The 23,396-nt window shown below is 44.1% G+C and overlaps 1 protein-coding gene across 3 annotated transcripts in view; it reads right to left on the minus strand.

The window, feature by feature from the left end:
• The window catches only part of LOC126481055 (uncharacterized), a 1,230,708-nt gene that overhangs the window by 310,853 nt on the left and 896,459 nt on the right, over positions 1-23,396 (minus strand). The gene's annotated exons all lie outside the window — the stretch shown is intronic.

The raw sequence follows: 23,396 nt of genomic DNA on the forward strand, positions 1-23,396 counted from the left end.
CAGTGACTGGCGTATTGTGACGAGCCAGTTGGTCGGCCACCATTGAGCAGACGTTTTAAATTCGTGAGAGATCTGGAGAATGTGCTGCAGAGGGCAGCAGTCGAATATTTTCTGTATCCAGAAAGGCCCGTACAGGCTTTCGAAGGGATCGAATGAAGGGTAGAGCCACGGGTCGTAGCACATCTGAAATGTAACGTCCACTGTTAAAAGTGCCGTCAATGCGAACAAGAGGTGACCGAGACGTGTAACCAATGGCACCCCATACCATCACGCCGGGTGATACGCCAGTTTGGCGCTGACGAATACACGCTTCCAGTGTGCATTCACCGCGATGTCGCCAAACACGGATGTGACCATCATGATGCTGTAAACATAACCTGGATTCATCCGAAAAAATGACGTTTTGCCATTCGTGCACCCAGGTTCGTCGTTGAGTACACCATCGCAGGCGCTCCTGTCTGTGATGCAGCGTCAAGGGTAACCGCAGCCATGGTCTCCGAGCTGATAGTCCATTCTGCTGCAAACGTCGTCGAACTGTTCGTGCAGATGGTTGTTGTCTTGCAAACGTCCCCATCTCTTGACTCAGGGATCGAGACGTGGCTGCATGATGCGTTACAGCCACGCAGATAAGATGCCTGTCATCTCGACTGCTAGTGATACGAGGCCGTTAGGATCCAGCACGGCGTTCCGTATTACCCTCCTGAACCCACCGATTCCATATTCTGCTAACAGTCATTGGATCTCGACCAACGCGAGCAGAAATGTCACGACACGATAAACCGCAATCGCGATAGGCTACAATCCGACCTTTATCAAAGTCAGAAACGTGATGGTACGCATTTCTCCTCCTTACACGAGGCATCACAGCAACGTTTCACTAGGCAACGCCGGTCAACTGCTGTTTGTGTATGAGAGATCGGCTGGAAACTTTCGTCAGCATGTTGTAGGTATCGCCACCGGCGCCAACCTTGTGTGAGTGCTCTGAAAAGCTATTCATTTGCATATCACAGCATCTTCTTCCTGTCGGTTAAATTTCGCGTCTGTAGCACGTCAACTTCGTGCCGTAGCAATTTTAATGGCTAGTAGTGTATTAAATTTTTAAAGTATTCGGTATTTGTGGTTTCCAAGAAAGTAGCGATTTTAGACCGCAGATTCCGAGACATACCTTGTTATAATGTTTCTCACCTTCAGGATTCCAAAAACTTCTCCTTTCTCGTACTAAACTTAAAAATTTCTCAAAATCTGTGGTCTACCCGATTTGACAGAAGAAAACAAACTGATTTGAAGTCTGTAAGTTCAGGCGTCGAGTATGGTTGCACCGAGACCACGCACGTACTGGCGTACTGATATGAAAACATCGTTCGATGGCGGTCGCCGGCGGAATGCACCGAAATCTCTGCCACCGTGACGACAGCGTAATTCGATACAACGGCTGGTTCCGTGTGCTGGGCGCCGCCAGCACTGTCGGCGCGACGCGACAATGTCCCAGCCCCCCAAAAAGGCATTGTGGCAAGAGTTTCTCTGCCTTGAGTGAGTGAGGTGGACTCTTCCAGTACAGTTTATACTATGAGTCATGTGCGCAGCTGCCAGTCACGTGACAATTGTGGAACGTAGAAACCAGACGCGATTTTCATTATCGTTTGTCACGGCGGCGTGCTTTTGTGCTGCGATACTTCACTTGTTACTGGAACGAGTGTCGTGGTGTTTGGCAGTAAATATATCTGCGGCGAAGTGCTGAAATCTGTAGAATTGTGCTGCGCGCATATACGCTCTTACAAAATGCCCTGCACTTGCAGTAGCAGACCTAAAAGCTTTGGTTATAACTGTACAGAATTTATTTGTGGTTCAAGAAGGAGACCACTGACTGAAGTAGCGAAGCAATCATACGCCTTGTATTTCGTGTTTCGAGTTTGAGAGCAAGACAAATCGTGGCTTGACACTGTGTTCCACCTATTGTTCGTCTACACGGAACGCCTGAACACACGACGAAAACATGTCCACCAAGTCTGGTGTGCCTGCTATCCTGAGTGAACCCACAAATCATGCATCGGATTGCCATTTGCCTATGGTACCTCCCTTGAGGAAAGGAGTCAGTAGTAAGAGGAATATTTAGTACCCTGACATCCCATCTTCCATTTGCCCTGTGGTTCTCGGTGAAGGAATGCCAGTTCTCATTCCCGCACATGTGAACCATCAAGCAATGATAACGATTAAGCTGAACCTACGTACAAAGTCGAAAAAGTGCAATGATGCTCCAGTGACACCCTACATTTACACCAAAACAGTCATCTGGAGAACCAAACAGATTGGCTTCAAATGGCTCTGAGCACTACGGTACTTAACATCTGTGGTCATCAGTCCCCTAGAAGTTAGAACTACTTAAACCTAACTAACCTAAGGACATCACACACATCCATGCCAGAGGCAGGATTCGAACCTGCGACCGTAGCGGTCGCGCGGTTCAAGACTGAAGCGCCTAGAACCGCACGGCCACACTGGCCGCCGAACCAAACAGAAACACAGTCTGAACACAATGATGTGATTAGGGATTTAGATCTTCCACAGCGTACAGCTGAGCTCTTGGCCACACAACTACAGCAGTAGAATCTCCTCGCTGACACAATAGGTGGGTCTGTGTTTTCGCGAGTGCCAGAAAAAAGTTGTGTCATTTCACTACTGAAGGGGACATTCCATTCTGGATTGACACTAACTGTCTGTTGGAAGACCTGAACATCAGATGCAAACCTGATGATTGGAAAGATTTTATAGATGGTTCAAAAACAAGCCAGAGGCAGTACTGTTACACAGTAGCAATGACAGATCATCCATCTTTGTTGAATGTGCTGCCCTACCTAAAGACTGTTATACCATTCGAAACCTGTAGTAAACTGTATTAATTACAGTAAGCATGAATGGCTGGTATGTGGAGCTTTCAAAGTCATTGCGATACTGTTGGGTTTGTAAGGGAGCTACACTAAATACTGCTGTTGTCGGTGTGAATGGGATAATCGCGCAAGAGAAAAACACTGCACTCACAGCACGAACAGCTCTGAGGCATGGGTAAAAAAATGTTGCTGGAAAACTTCTAGTGAATCCGAATATAATTGTTCTCTCCCCATTGCACATTGAGATGGTTCAAATGGCTCCGAGCACAGTGGGACTTAACATCCGAGGTCATCAGGCCCTTATAACTTAGAACTACTTAAACCTAACACACATTCATGCCCTAGGCAGGATTCGAACCTGCGACGCACATTGAGACTCATGACAGAATTTGTTAAGGCTATCCATAAGAACAAAGAAGCCTTTCAGTACTTGTGTAAGAAGCTGCCATGACAGCACAGAGAAGATCACCGATTGGTCCACAGATAAGCCAGCTGTTGGGAGACACACACTCTGGGTCCACATTCACACCTTGTCAGCAGCATGCTGGGGGCTGTTTCCGTAACGTCACAACATTGTTCTTGGGAAACAGGATAGCCAAAAATTACAGAGAACTTATGGACGAATTCGTTCATGCTTGTAAGGTCATTGGCTGCAATATGACCCTGAAAATGCACTTCCTTTACTGCCACATCGATGTGCTGCCGCCGGCGAGGGTGGCCGACCGGTTCTAGGCGCTACAGTCTGGAACCGCGCGACCACTACGGTCGCAGGTTCGAATCCTGCCTCGGGCATGGATGTGTGTGATGTCCTTAGGTTAGTTAGGTTTAAGTAGTTCTAAGTTCTAGGGGACTGATGACCTTAGAAGTTAGGTCCCATAGCGCTCAGAGCCATTTGAACCATTTTTTGATGGGCTGCCAGAGAACTGTGCTGTATTCAGTGATGACACGGCGAGAGGTTCCACAAAGAAGTTTCTGTCATGGAACAGCGGTATACAGTGCGGTGGACTACTGCTATGTTGGCTGATTTCTGCTGGATGCTACACAGAGATGCTACAGACACCTCCCACATGACGAAGGCAAAGATGCGGGAACTCTGAGTTAGGAGAAAATTTTAGTCATGATAGTCGTGTTCACCGCATCGAAACCTATGAAGGCCCTCTACTTTGTTTTCTGCAAACAATTCACTGTGGGCCAGTGTAACGAAAACGTGAAGGTAATGCTCACCGAACAGTGCATGATACGTCACAGAGTACAAGTGTTAAAAGGCACTGTGATCTTACGAAGTAACGGTCACAGCAGCAGCCAAATAATTGACGATCGCAGCAACAGCCAAATAATAACATAACAATCGACGGGTCCGAAGGACACAACATCTGGGAGATCTATCCTGTCACCATCACCAGGTGAACTGATGAACTAACTGTTTGGTGGCTCAGAGGGACTGCACTGTAATGGTACTATATACAGGGTGGTTAGACTTAAACTTCCTTCAGTACTAGAGCCAGTGTAGACGGAAAACTACTTGGCGAGTGGGCAACCAACTCTATAGGGATGATGCTCCGACTGTGTGCTGGAGGATTTGCGCAGTTAGTAATGTTAGTGTCGCGACTTGCCGTTGGGCGTCGATATTGGTACAGCGACGCGGGGTTGAAACACAAGCATCAGTATGCATTACAGCTTTAGACAGTCGACATGGGTCTGGACAAGGTGAGTAGGACTGTACTCGTAAAGCTGGTTTGTTAAAACAACAACAATAGTGCTGCTACTCTTCGGAAGTATCGACGCATTAAAGGAATACGGAGAGGTCCTCTTTCAGTACCGGTGTTGAAGAACGTGACTGGGAAGTTCGAATTAACTGGCGATTTGGGAATTGCTCCTGCCAGAGACCAACGACCAATTGCGCCAAGTTGTTACGTTACTGTTGCCATGGCTGAGAAAGATGGACGCAGCGTGCGATCTTCAAGCAGGGCACGAGCTGCGTCACGACAGCTGGACAGTCCATGGTCCACATCTCCTTACAGATGTTTCCACCAAGTGTCACTGTCGTAAGGTTACTCGTTTTTTTTCTCAAGTAGCGAAAGTTTAATTATAACCACCCTGCCGTTTCGCGTCCTTTTACAGGTCGGTTAAACCTACGGATACTACAGTAGCTGTCAGTTACGACACACGACTTAATGACGCTATTGCTAATTACGTCATACGCGTGCAAAAGAGGACAGAATGCAACAATGGAAGTATTTTTTTGCTTCAGTACTAATTTTTGGAACAGACAGCCTGATTTGAAGAGTGGCTCAAGACATACATTACGTAGCAAGGCTACCCTTTGGTGTGTGTTAGCGACGCCAACGAATACATGTACGAAATCTTGTGGTTATACATTGACTTAGAGCGTAACCGGAGATAAAGGGAAGGATGGAAGATGACACTCTAGTTGTGAATCAGCGAAACCAACGAACGTGATCTCATGAGAAAATAATTGTAATTCTTGTCATGGTGTACCAGATTTCGATGACTTCTTCTTGTGTCCGCCATTTTGATGACGTTATGGATCAAAACAGACTGTTGGTATCAGCAAGATTAGTATTCACGAATAACACAATAATTAACCGATCCCTGACGGAGAATGCAATTCCATAACAGCTGTTCCAGCTATTACGTCTGCTGCATTGAAAGCATTTGTTTAGTATAATATACATGTTTTTCACATTGCTGTGTTCTGCAGCTCTATTGGGATTAAGCTGTGATTATATAGGGTCTATCATAGCGTTGAAAGTACACAATACTAGGAACAAAAATGTCTCAGTGAGCATGGACTCTGAAACGCGAATCTTAAGAGCTATCATCAGCTCTTCACACCTCGAAACCGGGAAACAAATCTCTTCTACTTCAATCTCATTGCTTTCTATAGTTTGGAAGGAGGTAGAATGGACTGAAACAAGAAAAAAAGTCTAGTAAACATGGGCTCAAAAGTGGATGTCTTAAGAGATATAAGGACTTGTTCAGTAGAAGAGGTATGTTTCACAGTACTGAAGATGAAGAAGTGCTCACAGCTCGTAAGATATTCACTTTAGAGCCTATGTTTACTGGACTTTTTTTTCGTGTGTTGGTCCATGCCAGCATCTCTCAGTGTGGAAAACAGAGAGCTTGCAGTAGAAGAGGTTTGTTTCACAGTATCCAAGACGATGAGGTGCTCATAGCTCAGCTTTAGAGCCCTTGTTTAATGAGAATTTTTTGATTCTACTACGGTGAACTTCCAGCTATATGCGTTTACACCATTAATTATGATACATCCCATACAGCGCGAAGCGCAGAGGAAAGATGCACGTGGTGGTCCCCCACCAGTACTTCGCGTATACAGCTGCTTTTTACCGCACAATCGCTGTCCCTGTGCTTGCTGGTACATCTCCCAGCAGAGCAGCCTATTGTCTAGTGTCATCTGTTTCACAGCGCGGACCCGGGCAAATTCCGGATGTCACAGTCCCATTACGTTCCGGAATTCCCACGTCGGGTTTAATACACCCATTACCTTGTCGAAGTCTTTATTTCAAAACAAGCATTCTGGCTGTTGTAACAACCTGCGTCACGGGTCGCAACCTGATACGAATCTCTACGGAAACAAACTAGCGCCACTCCCAGACCCTGCCTTCGTGAGCCATTTTTCTCTTTCTCTTACTTTTACAGTCATTACTAAACAAAATGTTGATATATATTATTACCTATACGAATCGAATAGTATTTCGCTTCTCATAGACTGTATGAAGTACTTAGCATAGTCTTCGGAGTAAAACATTATAACTCGAAAAATTTCTAAAACTGTGTCTCCTTGTTATGACAAATATGCATACAACAAAGATCAAATTTTGACCTCAGTTTACATTTTAACATCGACGCACTTACCACATCAGGGAGCATTTCCGATTTCGTTGGTGTTGTAATAACAGTTCCGTATGGCTCAACGACCTGGTGCAAGCCTTTCAGTTGGACTCCACTTGGGCGAAGGGCGCGTCCCTAACCAACCCCAGTTATCCAACTTTGGAAAGGAGACCTACAGCTTAACGAGGAGTCCGAACCACAGGTTCCTGATGAACCTTCGCAAAATTGAGAGATGAAGGTCAGTTTAAAGGCAGAATATTCCGGGATTTGATAATATCCCTTTAAGGTTTTGATACACGCGCCTTATCACTGCCCCATCACGTCCAAATGTTACTGTTAAAGAATATGAGAGACCAACCAGACACGGTATTATGAATGCGTCTAGTACTTTGTACAGTTCGAAACCTTTACAGAAAAATTTGTATAGGGGTTAAAGCAGTTGTTCCCAACGTTTCTGAGACCATTCATCCTGACTGCAATCAGATTTTCTAGTAAGACTACCCCCTCCCCATCGTCATCAACATCAGCGCGCGACTAAACCTTGAAACAAAAATGAATTTTCTCTGAATACGTTTATTTTTAGTATGGAAAGATAAATAATAATTAGTTTTTGGAAAGATTAGTTTTTGCAGCATTTTTATGAAACCACGAAATAATTTGTCAGTCAGAGAATTGATACTACATACTTTAACAACCTTTTCTTTCTTTCTTTCTTTCTTTCTTTTTTTTCCTTTTTTTTTTTTTTAAATGATGAAGCAACTCTTGGCGTATCGCGAGTGCTGCCTAAAGGTCGTCCTCACGAAAAAGCTAACAATCCACACTAAGGGTAGACACTTGCTACCAAATATACTTGCTGTGCACTATTACTCCCCCTAGCTGCACTTGCTTCCCACATGACCTGCGCCCCCCCCCCCCCCACTTAAAATCAATCAAATTAAAATGTGTCTATACCTACTGCTTCAAATAAATCATCTGATTGCTTATTACTTCTGAAATAGCAGGATTTGGAAAGACTTCAGTTACGAATGCTTTGTTTGACCACTACTATTACTACTGCCATTACCACTACCAATAATAATAATACGTAGGCCCTGCAGCAGTGTAGTAGCCATTACGTAGTTACTGCTGCTTTTTGCTGTCAGTTACTTCATTTGTTCCTGTGAAGAGAATAATGAGAACTTCCTGGTCCTTTGCGTGACCTACCTAACATCGGAGAAGGCACTTTCATGAAATCTAAGAGCCGATCAGGAAGTTTCCGTCTGACAGCGTTGCTGCAGCATATAAACGTATAACGCGATTCTAATGCCGGTATATAAGCATCGACGAGTAGGCAAGGGATTCAGGTGGGAATCGTGTCTTTCCGACGTGTACGTGGTGAATGCGGAAACGTGAACTGTAGCGACGTTGTTACCAAATGCCTCCAAACAGGACAACGTTCTGTTATTCTTTTTCTTGGCTGCCGAAGGACAAACACCGGTATACATCGGTCGGAGAATGAAGAATGTGAGTGGGGCGGCACGTCTGTCGAAAATCACCGTTGTGGAATGGTGAGGCAAGGGGTGCTCCTGCCTCATCATAGCGCACGTGCCCATATCAGGGATGTTGTAACGCGAAATTATGCCAACTCAAGTAGGAGCCATTCGAGCTGCCGCCCTGTGGTACTAATCTCTCCCCATCCGATTGCCTCACCCCATCCAATTGCCCCTCACCATCCCCCTTCGGTCCCTTAAAAAAGGCCTTGAATATCCGACTATTCCTGTCGAATGAGGACGTGCAGCAGGCAGTTACGGACTTAAGTCAAGCAGCAGGACACCGTGTTTTACCACACGGGAATCTTCAACCTTTACGTCGGTGGGAAGACTGCCTCAATGCTCACGGCGATTGTGCCTGACTGGTATATCGATTCTGGACTGTACGGCCTTCGAAAGGATACTTTTTAATCGCTTGCAATATTTAAGTTTATGCGATGTATATGTCTCAGTTTTACTGTCATAGATACCTAGTACAAAATATGTGTGTAGTGGATGGACTACGTGAGGAAGATGTCCTTCGTACTTACCTTTCATAATCGTACGCAGTAAGCTCCAGTACATTGTGTCACGCGTTAATGCTAGTATTTGAAAAAAGATGTGATTACTGGTAACGTAATCAGTATTACAGTCGTACGAAATAGTTACAATCGTAATGACCCTTTAAGGCTGATTTACGTACTTGGCCGAAACATAATCGAACCGGTTCGTTTTGTTCCTCAGAGAACTTTATTTTATTTCTCTGAGGGCAACTCCCTAAGGTTGGGAACCTTGCGCTGGAGGATCCTAAAATGAGTATTTGGAGACAATGATCATAAATGAGTGCTGTTGGCGATGCCAAGTATTCAATGAACAATGCGTAAGAGACACTTGTTGGTATTTACCTGTGTTTCATAATAAACAACTGCCTGCTCCATCGACGTCCATGACACTACTTTGAAAAACAGAACACCGTCGTTGTCATGTGTGCACAGTGGAGTTTACTTCTGTTGATGGTTCGTGAAAGGTCGTCGAAGACATAGTGTTACCTTTTACAGGAACTTGCAGACGTGCATGCAATGTGTGGTCCAGCAGGATGCCGTTCCCGGAAAACCTATACAATGTACCGAAAAAGTTGCTCCGCAGGCGTCATTCCGATCGGAACAAGTTTGTTGACCATGAGTTACTCCCGGCGCATTAAACGTTCCAACAACTAAGAGGAATGGGGCCGGATGACGTCTTCGACAACCACCGATATTTCGACAGGTGCAGACCTACCATTTCGAAGAACGTGCCTGAAGACGACGGCACTGTAACTTGTGTTTCTTCTGATATGCAGACGATACTTTTGTTCTGATATGTAGATGGTACTTATGGAAACGAGAATTTAAACAGTTTTTTAGAGTATTTGAATTCAAGCCACCCGAATATTCTTTTCACGATGAAAATGGAAAAGGATGGCTGTCTTCCCTTCCTTGATTTCTTTGTCATGATTAAAGTTGATGGTAAGCTTGGATCTGCAGTTTACAGGAAGCCAAGTCACCCTGATCTCTGTCTTCAGGCTGATATTTGTCACCATCCGGCTCAGCGTGAAGCGGTACTTCGTACGTTGGTTCATAGGGTCCACATCATGTCACAGATTGAAATTTTTTCAGCATAGTTAGCCAACATCGAAGTTACTTTTCGCCAAAATGCTTGTAATGAACGTCCGATCACCCGCGCGTTGCGATGTCGATCAATCGTGAATCGAGCGAGTGTTAAATTACGAGGTGGCACAAAAGTCTACATCCTTTTTTTCCTACGCAGGCAGCATTTCCAACTAAATTGGTCATATTTCGCGGAAACACGATATGAAAAATGTTTCTCCGACCACCATCTAAGGTTAGCGCCCTTTCAGGGTGTCTAAAGGATGATACTGGTTTGCGTAAGGCGAATGTTTAGCGTATCTCTTCCAGTAACAGTACGTCATGTGCCAATAGATCTCGAGGTGGAAAAGTTTCTAAACGCGTAGCTAGTGATCGTAGAGCGGAATCAGCTGCAACAATAACAATAGTTAACCAGAGGAATAACATGAGCATCAGTGAAAGCAAAATAAAATCGACCACCACGAAATACACTGTGACCATGCAGAACTCTGATGATTTCTGACGTGTGAACAGATCGTCAGACCTGTGGAGGACCAGTGTGCTGAAGATAAAGGTGCGTTTATATAGGCTATATTTTACGGCAATATCTGGTGGCAATAGCGTTGCCGCTAACATTGCGACAACGATGCTGCAATAGACGGTAGTTTTGCGGTTTCTATGGGTAGTATTGCAGATGCTGCAAGCTGTTGCAGGTAGTTGTCGATGTACTGGCAAAGAGCTTGCCGGTGTTGTCCACCTAGGATGGAGAATATTTCGTAGTCAGAGAGGTTAAGGACAAGAGTAGTTTCCCACGGTGGAGTATGACGAGTGAAGCTGGATGTTCTGGGAAACGGTTCACCAACAACTCCGCCTCCCATCGAGTGCACGCACATTGAGGAACACACTGTGTATAGTGCTGGTTGTTGTTGTTGTTGTTGTGGTCTTCAGTCCAGAGACTGGTTTGATGCAGCTCTCCATGCTACTCTATCCTGTGCTAGGTTCATCTCCCAGTGCCTACTGCAACCTACATCCTTCTGAATCTGTTCAGTGTATTCCTCTCTTGGTCTCCCTCTACGATTTTTACCCTACACGCTGCCCTCCAATACTAAATTGGTGATCCCTTGATGCCTCAGAAATGCCCTACCAACTGATCTCTTCTTCAAGTTGTGCCACAAACTCCTCTTCTCCCCAATTCTATTCAATATCTCCTCATTAGTTACGTGATCTACCCATCTAAACTTCAGCATTCTTCTGTAGCATCACATTTCGAAAGCTTCTATTCCCTTCTTGTCCAAACTATTTATCGTCCACGTTTCACTTCCATACGTGGCTACACTCCATACAAATACTTCCAGAAACGACTTCCTGACACTTAAATCTATACTAGATGTTAACAAATTACTCTTCTTCGGAAACGCTTTCCTTGCCATTGCCAGTCTACATTTTATATCCTCTCTACTTCGACCATCATCAGTTATTTTGCTCCCCAAATAGCAAAACTCCTTTACTACGTTAAATGTCTCATTTCCTAATCTAATTCCCTCAGCATCACCCGATTTAATTCGACTACATTCCATTATTCTCGTTTTGCTTTTGTTGATGTTCATCTTATATCCTCCTTTCAAGACACGGTCCATTCCGTTCAGTTGCTCTTCCATGCCCTTTGCTGTCTCTGACAGAATTACAATGTCATCGGCGAACCTCAAAGTTTTTATTTCTTCTTCATGGATTTTAATTCCAACTCCGAATTTTTCTTTTGCTTCCTTTACTTCTTGCTCAATATACAGATTGAATAACATCTGGGAGAGGCTACAACCCTGTCTCACTCCCTTCCCAACCACTGCTTCCCTTTTGTGCCCCTCGACTCTTATAACTGCCATCTGGTTTCTGTACAAATTGTAAATAGCCTTTCGCTCCCTGTATTTTACCCCTGCCACCTTCAGAAATTGAAAGAGAGTATTCCAGTCTGGTAGAGCATCAATCACACCGCTATCATCGTCAAGCTAAGCGACCATATGATCTTGAACCCATATTTCTGTTATAATGTATGCATTACGAACGGTCGTGGCTTAGAGCTATGAGGTAAAGATTTTCAAAGTAATTCAGGTCAACAAAAAAACTAAATATTCATTTCCAACAGTCAGTTCCTTAACCCATAGTGTTTTGTCAGCGATTCTCTGCCATCAGTGTAAATGTGTCTCAAAGTCCTTGAGATTTCGCCTCCGTAGCTGAGTGGTCATCGCGGCTGACTGCCATGTGGGAGACTGGAGTTCGGCTCCGGGTACTGCCAGCGATTTTTTCCCTAAAGGGGAGAACTTGTACGGGGTGCACTAAGCCTTGTGATGTCAGCTGAGGAGATGTTTCAATGAGAAGCAGCGGCCCTTGATCTGCTAACCCGACAACTGCTGTAAGAGCGGTGTGCTGACCCCACGCGCCTCCATACAGCATTACGATGACGCCATTGGATGAGGCAATCGATCCGGCCTCATTGGCCGGCCAGTGGTTTAGGAAAAAATGGTTCAAATGGCTCTGAGCATTATGGGACTTAACTTCTGAGGTCATCAGTCCCCTAGAACTTAGAACTACTTAAACCTAACTAACCCAAGGACATCACACACATCCATGCCCGAGGCAGGATTCGAACCTGCGACCGTAGCGGTCACGCGGTTCCAGACTGTAGCGCCTAGAACCGCACGGTCACCCCAGCCGGCGGTTTAGGAAACTTCTCACACATGTGCGTAGTTCCCACGCTACGATATAACTAGATCAATTGTCGTGTTAGCTATTTCCTACGGTCGTCATATGTAAGACGTGCCGGAATATCTCGTTTCTTTCACCAACAGAGTCGTTCTACAGAGTTTCTCGACAAACCAGACAGGAGACCTTTTAATTAGGCGGTTCCTCATCATGTGATCGTAGAGGCAACGCTGTATAGGAATTTCCGGTTGGGATACCGTTTGCCCAAACTAGCACTGGAACGCTTTCGTCAAAAAAATCTGCTAAAGGAACGAGATCAGACGTCGAATTCTAGTGTGTCGCTGAATACGCGTGAATGAGGCGTCTTTAACCAAAAGCTGTATCTGTTCATTCAGTATTATTCCAGTACGAGATGAAACTCACTGAAGCTCACCGTTATTCAGCTATAGATTCTTCCTATTGGCTTTCGCATAACATACGCAATATAACATTTAATTTAAAATGAAGGTGAAAAAACAAACAAACTGAATGTTGTTACACTCATATTTGTTTATTAGGAACCTATTTTTGGCTTATTAGGCTGTCATCAGTTGTCAACTGAGCAGAATAGCACTCGATCGATTTCCGCGTTCCTTCTGCAATACCTCAGAGCGTACCCTACGACAAATAAGAAGTCTATTCCGCTGCTGTATTATCGTACACAACCTTTTACTTTCTTATCACATGGTATCGGCTTACTAAGGTATTGAATCTGCATATTGAGCAAGCAGTAAAGGAAACAAAAGAAAAATTTGCAGTAGGAGTTAAAATCTGTGAAGAAGAAATAAAATCTTTGAGGTCTGCCGATGACATTGCAATTCTGTCAGAGGCAGCAAAGGATCTGGAAGAGCACTTAAACGGAATGGGCAGCGTCTTAAAAGGAGAATGTAAGATTTACATCAACAATCAAAACGAGAATAATGGAATCAGGTGATCCTGAGGGAATTAGATTAGGAAATGAGACAAAACGGTTCAAATGGCTCTAAGCACTATGCGACTTAACATCTGAGGGCATCAGTCGCCTAGAACTTAGAACTACTTCAACCTAACTAACCTAAAGACATCACACACGTCCGTGCCCGAGGCAGGATTCGAACCTGCGTCCGTAGCGGTAGCGCGGTTCCAGACTGAAGCGCCTAGAACCGCTCGGCGAAATGAGACACTTACAGTAGTAGATGAGTTTTGCTATTTGGGGAGCAAAAGAACTGATGATAATCGAAGTATAGAGAATATAAAATGTAGACTGGCAATGGCAAGGAAAGCGTTTCTGAAGAAGAGAAATTTGTTAACATCGAGTAGTCGTTTCTGAAAGTATTTGTCTGGAGTGTAACTATGTATCGAAGTGAAACATGGACAATAAATAGTTTAGCTTTCGAATCGTGGTGCTACATAACAATACTGAAGATTAGATGAGTCGATCACGTAACTGATGAGGAGGTGTTGTGACTTGGCAAGACAGCCAAGCCACTATGAGGTAGCCGAAAGGCACGCGTTTAAGCTCACGCAGGCTGGCGTGAGGTCTGGAACAGTTAAAGGAGTTGAGTCTAGTAAAAAAAGTACGTAGCTTCTGGAATACTTAACTTTAATCCATAATTGGTAAACATCGGTCTGACTGTACATGCATCACAAGATAAATAGCAACTGATAATGGCGCCTTGCTAGGTCGTAGCAAATGACGTAGCTGAAGGCTATGCTAACTATCATCTCGGCAAATGAGAGCGTAATTTGTCAGTGAACCATCGCTAGCAAAGTCGGCTGTACAAATGGGGCGAGTGCTAGGAAGTCTCTCTAGACCTGCCGTGTGGCGGCGCTCGGTCTGCAATCACTGATAGTGGCGACACGCGGGTCCGACGTATAATAACGGACCGCGGCCGATTTAAAGGCTACCACGTAGCAAGTGTGGTGTCTGGCGGTGACACCACAGGAGGTACTGAACAGAATTGGGGAGAAGAGGACATTGTGGCACAACGTGACTACCGGTTGGTAGGACACGTCCTGGGGCATCAAGGAGTCACCAATTTAGTGTTGGAGAGAATCTTGGAGGTTAAAACTCGTAGAGGAAGACAGGAAGACCAAGAGATGAATACATTAAGCAGATTCAGAACGATGTAGGTTGCAGTAGGTACTGGGAGATGAAGAAGCTTGCACGGGATACAGTTGCATGGAGAGCTGTATCAAATCAGTCTCTGGACTGAAGACCACCACAACAACAACAAGGTAATGACTAAGAGAAAGGTTTTCATTTGTTGGTGTGCTTTTGAATGATTCACATCATTTGTTCACAATTATGATAAATAATACACTACAGGTTAACACCGTTTGATTATCCGATCCCAACTGCAAATACGAGTGAACAAACTAAATACTAGCGCAGCTCTTCTAGGGCTGAAATAAATAAGTAGAAACCAGAAAATGACTGCCACTAAAGGCGTTATGTATAAACACAGTATTTTTTTGGGGCGCTAATAAAGGCCAGTAAAAGCAATGATTATAGGCGCGTGGCTCTGGACGAGGGAAGGACCACCTAATGCTGATGAAAACGTCGAGTTAATGACAACTGGAGGTACAGCGTTTGTTAAAAGGTTGGTATAACGTTACAGGCAAAACGATGTGATGGTGGGTGGTCTAATTAATCGTGCACAGCGCTTTTAGTATACACCGTGCCCGTTTGCAAGCATAAAACATGGCAATGGAGGGCACACTAATTAAATAAGACGTTACTGAGGGTACTGAGTTAACAAATGTGATACTAAAAGTATAATTTCTTCTTACTAATCGCAGCTAACTAATTGACGATGGACGAAGTAAGAAAGGATATGAATTGTAGCCTGGCATAACAAGAAAAGCTATTCTGATAAAGAGCAATTCGTTAACGCTGAATTTAAACAGACGAGTTAATTTTTCTGAAAATATTTCTCTGGAGTGCAGTTAACCTTATGTGGTCGTGAAATATGGACAATCAGCAGTATTGACCAGAAGAGAATATACGCTTGAAAAATGTTGTCCCAAAGGAGAATGCTGGAATAGAGATCGGTAAATCGAGTGACTAACGAAAATATACAGATATGAATTGGAGGAAATGGAGATTTATAGTTCAAATTGAATAAAGGAAAGGATACATTGATAGGACCCATCCTGAAGCATCACGAAGTAGTCGTTTTGGTAGTGGAGGGAGTAGAAAGGGACAAAAATTGTAGAGGGACAAGGTTTGGCTACTGCGAGCAGCTTCATGGAGATGTAGGTAGATGTCGTTATGAAGAGATGAGGAGACTTGTACAAATTTTTTTTTTTTTTTTTGAGTCATCCGTCTATTGACTTGTTTGATCCAATCCGCCTGAATTTACTCGCGTGCCGAACTTTTCATCTCAGAGTTGCTTTTGTAGCCTACGTCCTCAGTTATTTGCTGGATATATCCAAATCTTTGTCTTCCTTTACAGCTCCCACTAGTACCATGGAAGTTATACCCTAATGTCTTAACAGACGACGTTCCATCCCGCCCCTTCTCCTTGTCAGTGCTTTCCATATATTCCTTTACTCGCCGATTTTGCGGAAAACCTCCTCAATGCATATCTTGTCAGTCCTCCTAATTTTCAACATTCTTCTGTAGCATCACATCTCAAATTCTTTTATTTTATTCTGTTACGATTTTCCCACAGTCCGTGTCTAACTGTCATACAATGCTGTGCTCCAAACGTACATTCTCAGAAATTTCTTCCTCATATCAAGACGTATGTTGTATAATAATATACTTCTCTTGGCCTTGAATGTCCTTTTTTCCTGTGCTGGCCTGCTTTTCATATTCTCCTTGCTCCGTCCGTCATGGTTTATTTTGCTGCCTAGGTAGCAGATTTTCTTAACTTCATCTACTTCATGATCACCAATTATGATGTTAAGTTTCTACCTGTTCTTATTTCTGCTGCTTCTCATTACTTTCGCCTTTCTTCGATTTATTTGTACCCGATTTGTGAATCCACCACTTGTGGCCAGAAACGAGATAGCGAGCATAGGAGACAGGCGGAGGAGGGTGATCATGCAAATTGGACATTATTTTCATCTGCCGGAAAGGTTGTAGGTAGGATTATCTAGGCTACGACAAAAGGGATTACCCGTATTTATTATCTTGGAAAGTCTAAGAGAATATTTGATTAATAATCAAAAACTCCTGGAAAGCCGGGCGGGGTGGCCGAGAGGTTCTAGGCGCTACAGTCTGGAACCGCGCACCACTACGGTCGCAGGTTCGAATCCTGCCTCGGGCATGGATGTGTGTGATGTCCTTAGGTTTAAGTAGTTCTAAGTTCTAGGGGACTGATGACCTCAGTAGTTAAGTCCCATAGTGCTCAGAGCCATTTGAACCATTCTTTGAGCTCCTGGAAGAACTGGATGAAAAATACGTAAGAAGGGAGTTGCACTATAAGAGAAAAAAAGGAAACATTAATAACTGTGAAACGACACTTGCTCTCAAGGTGTTTGGGAATTTAAAAAACTGTGAAATTTGAACTGTTAGTATATGGTAAGTATACTGTGATCACGAAAGTTTGTAAATAAGACATTCTGATCAAAAGTATCCTGGTACGCTTATGGAATGCGAATTCGACCACCAGATGTCACGAGAGGTGGACCTGCTACTATAAAACAGTACAGAAGTAGCAACAGCAGAATGGGCAGGTCCAGAGAGGTCAGTGACTTTGAAAGTGAAACGGTCACTGGATGTCATCTGAGTTATACATCCGTCATGGGCGTTTCAGCTCTTCGAAGGCTGTCAGTAATGAGATAGCAAAGTGGAAACGCGAAGCAAACCACATGTAAAGCAAGATCAAGCAGGCGTCACATACTGACCGTCACGGACTGTCGAGCACTGCGGTGCGTGGTTGCAAAAAAAGCGCATAAAGTATGTGGAAATAGTCACTTGTCAGAATGACTAGGGAGTTGAAAAAAAGGGTACAGTGGTCGCGCAGATCGTCAGAAACTACACTTTCTTCTAGTCAATGATAAGCGACGCTGGAGGCGGTATAAAGGGTGAGACAGTGGAGTGAGGAATCACGCTATACAGTGTGGCAGTCCGATAGAGGCGTCTGGTTTTGTCTAGTGCCTGGATTACGCTAGGTGCCATCATGGGTAGTGCTAATAGTGACCTGCGCAGTAGGTGGTGTTACTGTATGGAGCTGTTTCTCATCGTTAAGGTGTGGTCCATTTACTGTGGTTAAGAAAACGCTGTAAGTGGAAGGATATGAATGTATTTCACAGCACTGTATACTGTGTAAAGTACAGAAGCAGTTAGGAGATGACAAAGCACCCTGTCTTAAGGCAGCACTTACGATGTTTTGTAGACAGTTAACATCCCTGAATTGACCGGCCTGAACACCTCTGTGATGAATTAGAATGTGGACACGGCTGCAGACACCAGCGTCCAAAGCGATTACCTTCCGAGGTTTCGGCTACAGAGGACGAATGTGCTGCCATTCCTCCAGTGTCCTTTGCAGAGTTCAAGGCGTCATAAAGGCGAAGCGTGGACACTCTCCATATTAATGTCCACTAGTAGGTGTCTGCATACTTTCGATCAGATAGTGTATTTTTGCAAGTACGTTAATGAAACGTAAGTAGTGATATTAAATAACAGTGTAGAGTCAGATAACAATCTGACACTCCTCGCGGGCACTAACAGTGCACTCTGAAACGACAGTGGTGGCTGCTTGGAGACAGCGCTACCACTGAGCGACGGAGTCGTCGTTGTTGCCCGACCTTAACCCGCAAAGGCTGGCCCTATATTGGTTGATGCATAAGTTCGTAGCGTTTTTGTTTTGCACGTTGGTATCCAAGTTCCTACGGGTTCATTTATCGATTGCCATTTTTTATTTGTAGATCACTGTTGCTATATGAGTTTACATATTGTCATTTTGTCACTAGGAAATAGAGAGTGGAAATTTGGACGCGAGAAAACGGAGTGTCAAGTGGAGAAATTACATTTACGACATATTATTCTGTTTGAGTTCAATAGAGGGATGACAGCAGCGGAGGCAGGCAGAAACACTTGCGCCGTGTATGGGGATAACGCCACTGGACAGAGCACAATGGCAAGAAAATGGTTTCTTCGTTTTAAGGAGGATCGTTTTGATATTAGTGACTGCTCACGTTCAAGAAGACCTTCGGGGTTTGATGAAGATTGTTTAAACGCATTATTCCACAATGATTCATGTCAGTGTACACGAGATCTAGCAAATGTCGTGAACTGTGATCATCCCAGCGTCATGCGACATTTGCATGCAAAGGAGCTTAAAAAATCGGCTATATGGGTACCGCATTTTCTAATCCAAAACTACAAAAATCAGTGGGTGCTATAAGTGCATCTCTGCTTGTTCGTCATCAATTGACTCGTAAACAACACCGACCATTCCTTCCATGGATCGTTACAACTGACGAGAAATGGTGTCTTTACTAACATTGGGAAAAGAAAGGAATGATCGAGCCCAAACAAAGCAGCAACTCTCCTTACAGAGACGTGCGCGCATCCACAAAAGATAATGTTACGCATATGGTGGAGCAGCGACGATGCAGTGTACTACGAATTTCTTCCCCGAGATACACTCAGGCTCATAAATTAAGGATAATTTCAGAATGTGCTGCCACACAACGTGGCACTACACAAAATTGGACCTATCAGCTCATAGGGAACACACACGACACAGATCTGCAAGTCCACGGTACTGGTGATAAGTTGAGAAAACCGTCCCGAAACACATGCGCTACGAAACGCCACTGTTTCCTGCACATGTACCCCGATATCAATACGGGATATGATCACCATGCACACGTACACCGGCCGAACAACGGTTTGACATACTCTGGTTCAGGTGGTCGAGCAGCTGCTGGGGTATAGCCTCCCATTCTTGAACCAGAGTCTGTCGGAGCTCCTGAAGTGTCGTAGGGGTTTGAAGATGTGCAGCGATACGTTGACCAAGAGCATCCCAGGCGTGCTCGCCGGCCAGTGTGTCCGAGCGAGCGGTTCTAGGCGCTTCAGTCTGGAACCGCGCAACCGCTATGGTCGCAGGTTCGAATCCTGTCTCGGGCATGGATGTGTGTGGTGTCCTTAGGTTAGTTAGGTTTAAGTAGTTCTAAGTTCTAGGGGACTGATGGCCTCAGATGTTAAGTCCCATAATGCTCAGAGCCATTTGAACCAATCAGACGTGCTCGATGGGGTTTAGGTCCGGAGAACAGGCAGGCCACTCCATTCGCCTGATATCTTCTGTTTCAAGGTACTCATCCACGATGGCAGATCTGTGGGGACGTGAGTTATCACCCATCAGGAGAAAGGTGGGACCCACAGCACCCCCCGAAAAGGCGGACATATTGGTGCAAAATGACGTCCCGATACACCTGACCTGTTACAGTTCCTCTGTCGTAGACATGCAGGGGTGTACGTGCACCAATCATAATCCCACCCCACACCATCCGACCACGACCTCCTTACAGGTCCCATTCAAGGACATTAAGGGGTTGGTATCTGGTTCCTGGTTCATGCCAGATGTTCAGACCATACACGGACTCGTCCGTGAACATAACTTGGGACCACTGTTCCAATGACCATGTACTGTGTTCGTGACACCAGGCTTTACGTATTCTCCTGTCACCAGAGGTCAGTGGAATGCACCTTGCAGGTCCCCGGGCGAATAAACCATGTCTGTTCAGTCGTCTGTAGACTGTGTGTCTGGAGACAATTGTTCCAGTGGCAGCGGTAAGGTCCCGAGCAAGGCTACCTGCAGTACTCCGTGGCTGTCTGCGGGCATTGATGGTGAAATAGCGGTCTTCTTGTGGTGTTGTACACTGTGGACGTCCCGTACTGTAGCGCCTGAACACGTTTCCTGTCTGCTGGAATCGTAGCCATAATCTTGAGATCACACTTCGTCGCACACGGAGGGCCCGTGCTACGACCTGATGTGTTTGGGCAGCGTCTAGTCGCCCTAGTTTTATGGCCCTCATAACGTCATCAATATGTGTTCTTTTAGCCATTTTCAACACACAGTCACCATTAGCACGTCTGAAAACGTCTGCACACTTGCTCGCTGCACCGTACTCTGACATCACCAACACACCTCTCAGTATGTGGACTGCTGCCAGCGCCACCCTGCGACGACCGCTGGTCAAATGCACCGCACGGTCATACCCAGAGGTGATTTAAACCTGCAAGCCGCCCACCAGAGCGTTGTTTCACCATGTATCAGCATTATCCTTAATTTATGACCATGAGTGTATATTTTCAACAGCTGAGACGCCCTGCAGACGCAATCCAAGAACAACGACCAGTATGACTGCGTGAAGTGATGGTACTCCACGATAACGTCCGTCCGGATTCCACTAGACTGACGGAAACACTACACGGGAGTTGGGTTGTCCATACTGATCGAGGAAAAAATAGGAAAGGCGAATCAACCACACGCAAAAATAGCGCATTTGAGATGAGTGTTTTTAGTCGGATACAACTGCGTTAATAACTGTATTTGATCAGTATTTCGAACATTATTTTCATCTGTTACAAACATTTCGTACCTCTAGAGTATATACAAAGCTTTGACAGTAGTAGCTGAATAGCATTTAGTATTATCAATATATGAGGAAGTATTAATTGATGTCAGCTGTGTTAGGTGGTCATGGAGGGAGATTTCGTGAGAATCAACAAACATAAGGCTGTACTTTATTTAAGATAGCTCAAATCAGCACTCCACCTCTATTGAAATCCATGTGTGTTTCAGTGTATATATAAGGGTTGGCCTTGGCCGTTAGAATTGTGTGTTCACAACTAGATTTTTTGGGTTGTCATCTGGAAGAAGAGGAACAAGTGATTTTGCGGAGACCATGAAAGGTGGCTACACTGAGCCACTGTGCCAGAGATTGCGCCAAAGAGTATTATTCAGCCGCCTCCACAGTGCCTGTCGAGGACTCGTGGTAGTCAGTGCCTGTTAAGAACTCGTAGCAGAGAGTGTTTGTTGAGATGTGCTAGTAGGCAGTGCTTGCTGAGATGTGATACTGAAGAGTCTTGTTGAGATGTGGCAGTAGAGAGACGGTGTGGAGATATATTGTAAGGATTAGAGTGATTTTCATCAATATAAATGAGGTAACAAACTCCGTTTCTTTTTTTTTCATTATTTCAATGTCCTGAATAATGCGTCATTACAGGTTCAGTCAACAAAGCATCTGGCTTGTGTTCTTGTATTAGAGTTTAATTCTGCTTTCCTTACGCAATTATAGTATTTCTGATTTTCTTTTATCACGTCAGTAAAATTGGTATTTAAAAATTCATGTCTTGTTGAAGAAGAACCGTGCCAGATGTGCGTTGAGTCATACTTCCACATACAGAACAGTTATAGTTGTGCTTGGTTTCGTAGGTTTCATAGTTGCTGGGGACTTAATTAATTAATTGTGTTAACGAAAATTTTCATTTCATTCTTTGTTGTTGTTCTTTGCAGTCAGATAGCGTAATAATACTAGTCAGGGCCAACCGTTTACGAAACAGCGTAATCGGACAAACAGCTACCAAAAAATATTTTCAAACTAAATAATTAAGCCCCCATGCAACCACTGTTGGATGTTAAAGAAACCTGGTAGGGTACGCAATTAAAGCTCAAATATTCTTATACGTTTACACCATACAACATGGAGTATGTGGAAGTATGTGGAAAATATGGAAGAAAAAGATGGAAAACATCCGTATGTGAAATGGGTGTACAGAATATCTGCATTTACTGATATACTAAAGAAGTTGCCGCCTTACAGGAGGAATGCTTCGGGGGATCTGCGGTAACGTGGATAAGTGGAGCAGTGAATCTGGTGTTGCTATTCTTAGAGTAAAACCTGACTTCATGTCCAAATAATTTCATTTGTTTTTCTGTTTTGCTCTTGAGTCCTTTGAAGTGCATTTTATGTAGGATTAACTTAGACAATTAGATGACGGACGCTTGACTCCTGAAACGTGCTGTTGTGGATTCTGTTGCTAGTGTTAATGGTTTTGTGTTAAAACATTTATAACAATTACCTTAACAACCACTACCTCTGGTCCTTGAGATACAAAATATTAGAATACTTGTACTAAGAAAGCACTGAATTTTGTGTATAAATATAGGAACCTTACATGGAAATTTCTCAGACGGTAATATTAGGTTCAACACAGAATACGCTAATACCGATCTTATCCTGAATTAAGTAAAGTTAAAAATAGGTGACCATTAATCTAGAGCAGGACAGTTAGCAGCGGCGAAGGCAAAGAAACTCTGGTTACGCATTGAAATTAAATTTCTGTATGGTGAAAAGATAAGTAGACAAATAGCTTCAGTACCAGATGAAATTACAGGTTCAAATGGTTCAAATGGCTCTGAGCACTATGGGACTCAACTGCTGAGGTTATTAGTCCCCTAGAACTTAGAACTAGTTAAACCTAACTAACCTAAGGACATCACAAACATCCAAGCCCGAGGCAGGATTCGAACCTGCGACCGTAGCGGTCTTGCGGTTCCAGACTGCAGCGCCTTTAACAGCACGGCCACTTCGGCCGGCCGAAATTACAGGTATACTGCAGGAAAACACTTGGGAAAGGGTAAAATGTCAGACTGATGAAATATAGAAAAGCGAGTTTGTAAAGAAGAAACTGAAACATGATAATAAATTGCTTAATCTTAGAACAGTCATAGCGTTAGTATCTACCCAAGAGTAGTGACTCAAATGAATATTGTGTTTGAGGAACATGAAAAAATACTTTTAAATAAAATTGGTTCAAATGGCTC

This window comes from Schistocerca serialis, chromosome 5 (genome assembly GCF_023864345.2).
Source record: "Schistocerca serialis cubense isolate TAMUIC-IGC-003099 chromosome 5, iqSchSeri2.2, whole genome shotgun sequence".
Taxonomy (NCBI): domain Eukaryota; kingdom Metazoa; phylum Arthropoda; class Insecta; order Orthoptera; family Acrididae; genus Schistocerca; species Schistocerca serialis.